At 44.6% G+C, this 10,121-nt stretch overlaps 1 long non-coding RNA gene across 1 annotated transcript in view; it reads right to left on the bottom strand.

Moving 5' to 3' along the window:
• Nucleotides 1–9,231, bottom strand: part of LOC109531059 (uncharacterized) — a 12,162-nt gene extending 2,931 nt beyond the window's left edge. Inside the window, exons 1-2 of the long non-coding RNA XR_002171111.1 lie at nt 9,220–9,231; nt 3,186–3,189 (exon numbers count right to left, since the gene is read on the bottom strand). This is a non-coding gene — a long non-coding RNA (uncharacterized LOC109531059). The remainder of the gene's footprint in view (nt 1–3,185; nt 3,190–9,219) is intronic.
• Between the last annotated feature and the right edge of the window lie 890 nt (nt 9,232–10,121).

The following is a 10,121-nucleotide window of genomic DNA, read 5'->3' on the forward strand; positions in this document are numbered from 1 at the left end:
ACATGCGCGATGTCTTTAAATTAATGTGTAGCGCCCTCAGGATGCGGCATGAATGACGACACGAAGTCCACGACAAAAATACAGGGTTTATTCCTGGCAACCCGTGAGAACTGGTCCCACGAACATGAAACATACAAACAAGTGACATTACGTACCAAATAAAGACAACTACAAAGACAATTGATTTAACATAAAACACACAAACCTCGTGGGCTCACACCCATAAGGGGCTAAACTTCGGCCGAAATCCTGCCCGTCGTCGACTTGCCTCATACGGTAGGCTCTCGGCACTCTCGTCTTCTTACAAATGGCTACACAGAGCTTACAAAACGTGTCTTTCAAAGTGCTCCAATACATGTGCACGGCAACTAGAGTCCGGTGGACCTTATTTGCGATAAATGGTTCCAGCCAACAATCGCCACTAGATGGCATCAGAACACCAATAATGAAACTGCTTAACGGGAAATATTGGCAGTAATATCAGAGAGAAGTTTTGTTTCTCCAAACAATTTACGAAGCACAAAAAGATGCACTGTGAATTCAAAATCTATCTGTGCTAGCAGACCTCGAGGCTCAACAGATCTTTCACCATGAAGTTCTTTGGCAATCTCTTGCAGGAGTCGCTTAAGGGCAGGCAGTCGATCCATGATGTTACGTAGAGCTATAAATCGACATTCCTGTTCCACACTCAGATATAATGAGGAAAGCTCTGGCCAGCCAAGAAAGACTGGTGAAGCAGCAGGAGTCTGCGTTGTGGACTTAGAGAAGGTGTTTGACCATGTCCTTCAGGGATTTATGTGGGGTGATTGCATCGGTAGTATGTCGTACCGAGCACCCTGATACAGGCGGGTTTGTCCCTGTACCACCGATGTCAGAGTTTGGTCCGCATTGTCGGCAGTAAGTCAGTGAAGGTTGGACTCTGCCAAGGCTGCCCTTTGTCACAGATTCTGTTCATAACTTTTATGGACAGAATTTCTATGACCAGCCGAGGGATTGAGGGGATCCGCTTTGGTTGCCTCAGTATTGCATCTCTGCTTTTTGCAGACGATGTGGTGCAGATGGCTTCTTCAAGCCATGATCTCCACCTCCCACTGGAGCAGTTTGCAGTTGGGATAAACATCAGCACTTCCAAATATGAGACCATGATCCTCAGTCGGAAAATGGTGGAGTGCCCCCTTGAGGTCGGGGATGAGACCCTGCCCCAACTGGAGGAGTTTGAGTATCTTGGGAGCTCGTTCACGAGTGAAGGTAGGATGGAGAGTCAGATCGACAGGCGGATCTGCTGTGATAAGGACTCTGTATCAATCTGTTGTAGTGAAGAAAGAGCTGAGCCGAAAGGCAAAGCTCTTAATTTACCAGGACGCCTCCCTGGTGAGGTGTTCCGGGCATGTCCCACCGGTAGGAGGCCTCAGGGATGACCCAGGAAACACTGGAGAGACTCTGTCTCCTGGCTAGCCTGGGAATGCCTTGGGATCCTCCTGGAACAGTTGGAAGATGTAGGTGAGGAGAGTTAAGTCTGGGCTTCCTTGCTAAAGCTGCTGCCTCCACGACCCGACCCCACATAAGTGGTAGAAAATGGTATGGTATCCCCATCTGTTTCATTATGTTTTAAAAAATTAAGTGGAGTTCTGGCGGTCCGAGGTTGACCGGTTGATTTTCGTTTCAATGCAGATCCAGTAGCTCTGAAGGTGGTAACCCATAACAAGATCGTGTTTCGAGCTGGTACGGGATCATGTCTACCAAGATTGAAGTGCAAACGGAACGCTCATTCTGTTGCGGTTACCGATTCGTTTGTTTTGATAAACGTTTCCACAATGAAGGCGTGATGCTCACCAGTCCAATTCATGGCAGCAACTGAAAAAGAAACAAAAAACAATGACATTATAAAGAAACAAAGCAAAATGGCATTATATGAAAAAAATGGCATTATATGTGCCTTTCGAAAATAAAAAAACTTTTTTTTGTGTCTTTGCTTCATTTGCTTTTTATTTAACCTACAAATGTGTCAGATCATTTTGCCTGACCCTGTATAAGTGGCAATCGATGACAAACAGCAATAACGAACAGTCATCTTTGGAGTTGGTGGTGATAGAAGTTGTTCTGTGCATGTTCAGGAACAAACAGAGGGAAAACACAGCTGTGGATTTCAAGGCCAGACCTCTACTGTGGAGACCAGAGAATCCGTCTGCCTGATGGGTCAAACCACACGCTGCATCTCCACCTCATGTGGTTTGCAATATTTACCTTCTGGTCATATGTTCCCTGCTTGGTCACACTGGCTGTGGCAGAAGCTGTTAGCTTCCCTGTGCCTCTCCTCACTCTGTCTGCAGATGTTAGAGAGGTTTATTTGTATTTAGAGGGCCTTTGTTTTCTTCAGTTGCATCAGTAAGCTGTTTCTCCACCAGTGGGGTCATGTGCCTTGTCATGTGTCACCCACTTCTAAAATGACTGAACAGATGAATCTTTTTGCATTGCATGTCAAAGAAGAATTCTTTGATTTTTTTTCCCGTGTGTTGCCCTTGAAATGGTCAATTCATCTGAACTTGTCTACAAGTGGATTTCTATTAACTTGTCTTTCACTGATGGGCTAACCTGCTGTGTAGACAGGCAAAATCAGAGCAATTTTGTTACCCAGTTCAAATTAGCAGCAGGTACATTCTTGTGTTTACAATGGGCCTGTTGTGGGCATATTGTGTCTATTAGTGCAGATGAGAACACACACTAGCAAAGCGTAGAAAATACTGTACATATGCAAATATTAGCTGGTTATCTGCATTTGAAATGACCCGACGTTGAAACCATCTATCAATCCATCCATCATCCGAGCATGCTTATCCTCACTCAAGTTGCTGGAGTGCTGAAACCTATCCCAACTGTCTTTGGGGAGTAGGCAGTTACACCCTGAACTGGTTGCCAGCCAATCACAGGGCACTCATAGACAACCATGTAATTATTCCAGGGTTTTTCTTCAGATTTTCTTTGCATATATTTTATGTTTTATGCATGCATTTGGGTTTATTTACAACAGGATTTTCCAAGAAACGGGGTAGCCATCAGTTGCCCTGGCAGCAATTGAAAAGACAGGAGCCTCGTTAGCCCTGCAAAGACCTGGGTCACTGCCTGAAGCTCTCCTGGAGTGTTTGGGAAGTGGATGACTTGGTGGTGAAGAGCCACCGCCTCCCCACTGACCTGGTGGTGTAGTGAACAGTGGACCGTGGCATCCCAAAGACCCGTGGAAACAACCAGTATGAGACCCTACTCGCCAGCAAGAAGAGAAGGACCAGCGTCTTTGCACCCAATCCATGCCATCGGGCCTGGTCCAGGAGTTTCAGCAACTCTCCAAATGAGCCACAGCTCTGGTGAAGGTGTTGCGAACTCTCCTTTGAAGAAGCAGTCCAACAAGTTTATTCTGCAGGAATGCTCTAAATCTTTATTTCGAACATAAATTAACAACAGTTAAATAAATAATAATAATAATCATGAGTAAATTGAGGTAAATGAGAAAACAATTCATCCATCATCAAGAACATGCTCGAAAAGAAGAAGAATAAAAACGTTTTTTAGTCCATCCAATTTATTCTCCATGATGAGCAAAAGCAATTCATCAATTTCGATAGCAAAAAAAAAAAAAAAAATTGGGGATGTTTGTGTATATTCCTCCATTCATCCATTTACTAATCCACCCGTCCTCATTCGGGTCGAAGGCCGAGCTGACTTCAGGCAGTAGGCAGGGTCCACCCTGTACTGGTTGCCAGCCAATTGCAGGGCACGCATCGACGAATAACCATTCGAGCTTACAATCACACATAGGGACAATTGAGTTTTCCATAGACTTAACGTGCATGTTTTTTGAATGTAGGAGGAAACCGGAGTACCCGGAGAAAACCCACGTTGGCACGGAGAGAACATGCAAACACCACACAGGAAGGCCGGAGCCAAACCCTGCACTTCTGCACTGTGAGGCCGACATGCTAACCGTTCGACCATCAATCATACAATGTGAGTCTCTGGATTGTATTTATTCATTTAAGTTTCTCACACAATGATGAAAATTGCAAACCTCTCTTTTTAGATGGGCGAGCTTCCCGATTTTCAGGTTTCTTATATATATATAGTGGATGTAGCGGTCCCAAGTGATGGAAACATCAGAAAGAAGGAACACGAGAAACTCGAGAAATACCAAGGGCTCAGAGAGGAGCTGGAGAGAGCCTGGAAGGTAAAGGTGACAGTCGTGCCTGTGGTGGTCGGAGCACTCGGGGCAGTGACCCCCAAACTAGATGAGTGGTTGCAACAGATCCCGGGAACAACATCGGACATCTCAGTCCAGAAATGTGCAGTGCTGGGAACAGCAAGGATACTGCGCAGAACCCTCAAGCTTCCTGGCCTCTGGTAGAGGACCCGAGCTGAATGGGGGATGGACACCACCCGAGGGGTGAGACGAGGATTATTTATATATATAGATAGATAGAGAGATAGAGAGACAGATAGAGATATTGATATAAAAGTATTTTAAAAGTGAATTCAACAAAATGTCAGTATAATAAGCTCTGAATGTATTCTTTTAAATAATTTTGTTTTAATATTCACCATTAATTTGAATGGTTTTCCGTTCCTCACGATTGCTAAAAATCCAGCAAAACTAGCGGAAATATAGTCATCTTGCTGGGTCCATACGCGGAGTTGCTGCTGGCTAGTTTGCACCCTGCTCAGTAGCTTGCACGCTTCCTTTCCGCTGTCTCTTGCAGGGTATTTTGATACGTAAAGAGCAACGTAGCATAGCACATCTCAATGTGCCGCTTTACATTCAACCGTTTCATCGATGGTATTTTGTCACTGCAAATCAGAAACACCGCAGAACCTGTTCTCTCCACAAAGGTGAATCCTTCGGTCCATTCGTCCTGAAGTCTACCATACACGTCATCTTTTTTTCTTTTCGCCATTTTATTCGTTTCGTTTTAGCTTTGAGCTAATGACCGAGCGGGCTGATTCAAAAGGGGGCGTTTATCTGTTTCCGCAGCAACGGCAAACATAGGCCAGTATTATCCAATAAAAATTGCTCCTGGAGCCAACTGCAGCCTTGAACAGGAAATGAGCAGTAAAAAAAAATCGATGGATGGATGAAACAAGCGAGAATATTTTGTTTTATCTGCGAGCCAGATGCAATCATCAAAAGAGCCACATATGGCTTGCGAGCCATAGGTTCTCGACTCCTGCCCCAGGTGATGACAACGCGCTGAGCATGCTAGCGGATATTTATCCATCCATCCATCCATCCATCCATTCTCTGTATCGCTTCTCATCACTGGATTTATGGGTGGCAATTTAAAGTCTTCAATCAACCCACCATGCATTTTTTGGGGAATGTCGGGGGAAAGTGGAGGACCTAAAGAAAACCCGCATAGACAGTATATTTCAACATAATTATTTCAATGTGGATTTGTGAAGTACTATGTCTCTAAGGACTTGGCTTCAGTGAAGGCGTTGACTGCATGTTAACTATCCATGTCAACTGACATTGCTTGACCACATGAATCAGTACATAATCAGTACTACACATTTGTTGCGGTCAGATATAATTTCAATACTCATCAGTTTGTTTATTCTTAAAGTAGACATGGATACAATAAAGTAGACAGTCCTGATGGAAATCAAATTCTCCAAATAGGGCAATCTGCAAGAATTGATTTCATCAGAGAGCAGGTTGAAGAGATTTGTTCACCATCAAAGATGCAATCCTCTGTCGAAATTGGCTGACTACATTTAGGGACGAGAGTCTCACAGAGAAAATACACAAACAGTCCTGTTCCCCAGATCCCCCACCCGCAGTCTCTCTGTGGGGCATCATGTCACTTCCTCCAGAGAGCTTAAAGTCAGAGAATCTCCACAAGTTATTCCACCTGCTCCTCTGCCGCTGGTGTGAGGCCTGTCGGAACAAACTGACAGGAGTCAAGCCGACGTGTTGATTCAGCTTTCTCCCATCCAAAGCATTCACCAAGGAATAAAGATCCTGGGGGAAGTGGGGGGATTGTAGGAGGTGGATGTGGCCTGGTGTGATCCAGATGACATGGAGAAGTTCCTAAAGATTTTAAAAATTAAGTACTTGTATTTTGTCAAAATGGAAAAGTGCCTATACTCCAACCGGTACAGGCCCTTCTTCAATTATTTTCTTCACTACTGAATGCTTCGACAAAAAGATTTTAACTCCATGTGGTATAAATTTAAATACAACTGCTCAACAGCTTCCTGTCAATGAGTACATCCAAGTGTTTTCAACAAAATATGATTTATAACAGTTAAATAAAGTGCTTTGAAGTCTTTGAACTGTCCAATCCATCCATTTTCCGATCCACCTTATTCTCATAGGGGTTGTGGAGGGTGCTGGAGACTATCCCAGCTGTCTTCGGGTCGTAGGTGGGGGACACCCTGAACTGGTTGCTAGCCGATTGCAGGGCACACAGAGACGAACAACCATCCGCACTCAGACTCACACCTATGGACAATTTGGAGTGTTCAATCAGCCTGCCATGCATGTTTTTGGAATGTGGGAGGAAACCGGAGTACCCAGAGAAAACCCACGCAGGCACGGGGAGAACATGCAAACTCCACACAGGAAGGTCGGAGCCGGGATTGAACACACGACCGCTGCACTGTGAGGTTGACACGCTATCACCGGATCACCAAACCGTGTCTTTGGACTGTAAATTCACTAAGTAAAACTGGTGCGTCCAGTGGAGAGAGTTTCATGGCAAATGATTTATTCACAAGGGATGTCAACAAATATGTTGTTCTGGGACGGAATGTACACTGAACATATACTTCAGGTACTATATGTTCTTGCCTTTGACATCAATGAGGTTTGATTTTACAGACCGCTCCAGAGTTATCTATTGCATCGACTCCTCTTATGTGGCTGTTCGCGGCACGGCAAACTGAGGTTTATAACAATACCCACTCAGGAACACCACCACAAATAAACAAAACAACTCAGAGTAGGAATCCCTATGTGTCATTGCAGATTTTATTTGGGTTCCCAGTTGTGTTCGTATATTCAGCCACAGTCAGTCGGTCCGGACGTCTCTGGGCCCTCAACAAGCCAGCAACAACTAGTGAAGGGCCCTTCGTGAGGGGTTCTTGACACACTGTAGTTTCAGTGTCTCAGTCAGTGCCATTGTTATGTTGTTAATATGAGCAGGGCTGGAGCCATCATTTCATAAGTGTGTGTGTGTGTGGGGGGGGGGGGTATTCGGGGGGGCAAATTCCTCAAGCGTAAACAATTTTTAAGAGCAGATTTTATCATCCTTTTGCAATCAACCGCTCCTTTCTGTGAAAATGTCAAACTATGGTCGGATTTTTAAAAAATAAAAAGAAGAAAGAAAAACAACATCAGTAAAGCATAATTATCCAGTCAATTAAGGGAAATAATGACCAATGGTAACAATGGACACAAACATTCAGTAAAATATGGTTCTTGCCAGAAAGTTTATTGCACGCAGTAAAAAGGTTTCGGACAATGTGTGGAATATTATTTTAACACAAAATTTTGCTGCTGTAAATTGCGAATTTCTCCATAGTGAGACAAATAAAGGTTTTCTTATCTTATAACAGCGGTTCCTCGAGAGCCATATCCTGCCCTAATTTAGATCCCTCCCTCCTCCAGCACACCTGAATCAATTAGTCATGATCATTTCAGGCCTCGACAGAGCTTGCTGATGAACTGATCATTTGAATCAGGTGTGTTGGAGTGGAGAGATGAGACAACTACCACAATAACAAGTCCAAATCCTCTGATATCAGTCAAATATTGTACTTCATGATTCCTTAGTCCTCCATTGAGGAAAATAAATTCATTCATTCATTCATTTACCGAACCGCTTGATCCTCACTAGGGTCGCGGGGGTGCTGGAGCCTATCCCAGCTGACTCCCAGCAGTAGACGGGGGACACCCTGAATCGGTTGCCAGCCAATCGCAGGGCACACAGAGACGAACAACCATCCACGCTCACTTTCAAACCTAGGGACAATTTAGAGTGTTCAATCAGCCTGCCATGCATGTTTTTGGAATGTGGGAGGAAACCGGAGCACCCGGAGAAAACCCACGCAGGCCCGGGGAGAACATGCAAACTCCACACAGGGAGGCCGGAGCTGGAATTGAACCCGGTACCTCTGCACTGTGAAGTCGACGTGCTAACCACTGGACTACCGGGCCGCCCGGAAAATAAATTATATTATTTAAAAAAACAGCTCTGGCGCCCCCCCGCCCCCTCATCACCACACATGCAATTATTGGTGCATTGAGGGACTCGTATATTCAAGTACTGTCCTCAAAGTTACATTACCCAGTTCATTACAGTATACTGCATCGTGTCAAACTCAAGGCCCGGGGGCCAGATCTGGCCCGCCACATCATTTTATGTGGCCCGCGAAAGCAAATCAAAGATGTCAATTTTCATGATGCTTGCAAAAATCTCGACCAAACTTTAAAAATTCTCATTTGTAATAAATAAGAGTGATCCTGAAAGCATTTTCGTGTGAACAAACCCCTAATTTCAGTAACTTAAACAATAGGTGAATAAACTATTATTCTTGACTTCTTTATATTGTTTCAGTCATAACGGCCCTCCAAGGGAAACTGCAACTAAAATCTGGCCCGCGACAAAAAATGAGTTTGACACCCCTGGTATACTGTATCATTAGTTTTTTTTAAACATTCCTTCTTTACTTTTTTTTTCCTCCTATATGTTGATTTTGTTGATCAATTTATTGCTTTTAAACTGCACATGAGGGCGGCCCGGTGCTCGAGTGGTTACTGCATTGACATCACAGTGCAGAAGTCGTGGGTCCTGGCTCCGGCCTTCCTATGTGGAGTTTGCATGTTCTCCCTGGACCTGCGTAGGTTTTCATTCATTTTTAGGCCGAGCTGTGCACTATTTCTAATGTTGCATTTTTCTTCATGGGGAATTGCTGCATGATGAAATTAATGTTCTTTTCGGCTTCAGGATTTCAACTTGTACCAAAGACATGCGAATATACTGATATAAAGCCTTTGCTTTTGCCGTGACACTCAATTGCAGATTTTATTGCTTCAAATGCATTTTCAGGCCGAGGTGTGCATTTTTTCTAAAGTTACATTTTTCTTTATAGGCATTTGCTGGTTGATGAAGTTAATGTGTGTGGAGTTTGCATGTTCTCCCCGGGCCTGCGTGGGTTTTCTCCGAGTACTCTGGTTTCCTCCTTCCGCATTCCAAAAACATGCATGGCAGGCTGATTGAACAGTCAAAATTGTCCCTAGGTGTGAGTGTCAGCTTGGATGGTAGTTTGTCTCTGTGTGCCCTGCGATTGGCTGGCAACAGGTTCAGGGTGTCCCCGCCTACTGCCCGAAGACGGCTGAGATAGGCTCCAGCAACCCCCGCGGCCCTTGTGAGGATAAGCGGATCAGAAAATGGATGGATGAATGGATGGATGGGCATTGTGTATTGTGGGAAGATATGTCATGTGTTTTGTATTTTATGGAGGACGTGTTTCTCTCGTAAAGAGACATAAGCTTTGTTGTGAGCGCCTCTTTGAAGATTCTAATACAGGGGTGGCCAACCAGTCAGAGACTAAGAGCCAATTTTTTTTTTTTTTTACTGTTACTTTAAAGAGCCACATCATACACATGGGCACACATACACACACACACACACACACACACACACACACACACACACACACACACACACACACACACACACACACAAACACACACACACACACACACAAAGAGAGAGCGAGTGAGAGGCCTTTGATCAGCCAGATTTATTGTAAATGTCACACACCAAGATGATGACAGAAATTTACTTCTACAGTACTAAGACCACAGACCAGTCATTTTCAACAATGAATATTGTGTGCATTGTCAGCTTGCCACATAGGGCAAGGGTGGCAAGCGACCAACCTCCCGCGATCGACCCGATCGCGCACGTGCACGTGCAAGTATATTCACACACACACACGTGGATGCTCAACCATGCACACGCGCGCATATGCAAGCATGCACAACACGGTGAGCAACAGCCGGAACGGCCCCTAACATGAGCGAAACCGAAACACACAGACACACAAACCCCACTTCTTCCTCCCAC

This window comes from Hippocampus comes, unplaced genomic scaffold, assembly GCF_001891065.2.
Source record: "Hippocampus comes isolate QL1 unplaced genomic scaffold, H_comes_QL1_v1.1 scaffold349, whole genome shotgun sequence".
In the NCBI taxonomy this organism is placed as follows: domain Eukaryota; kingdom Metazoa; phylum Chordata; class Actinopteri; order Syngnathiformes; family Syngnathidae; genus Hippocampus; species Hippocampus comes.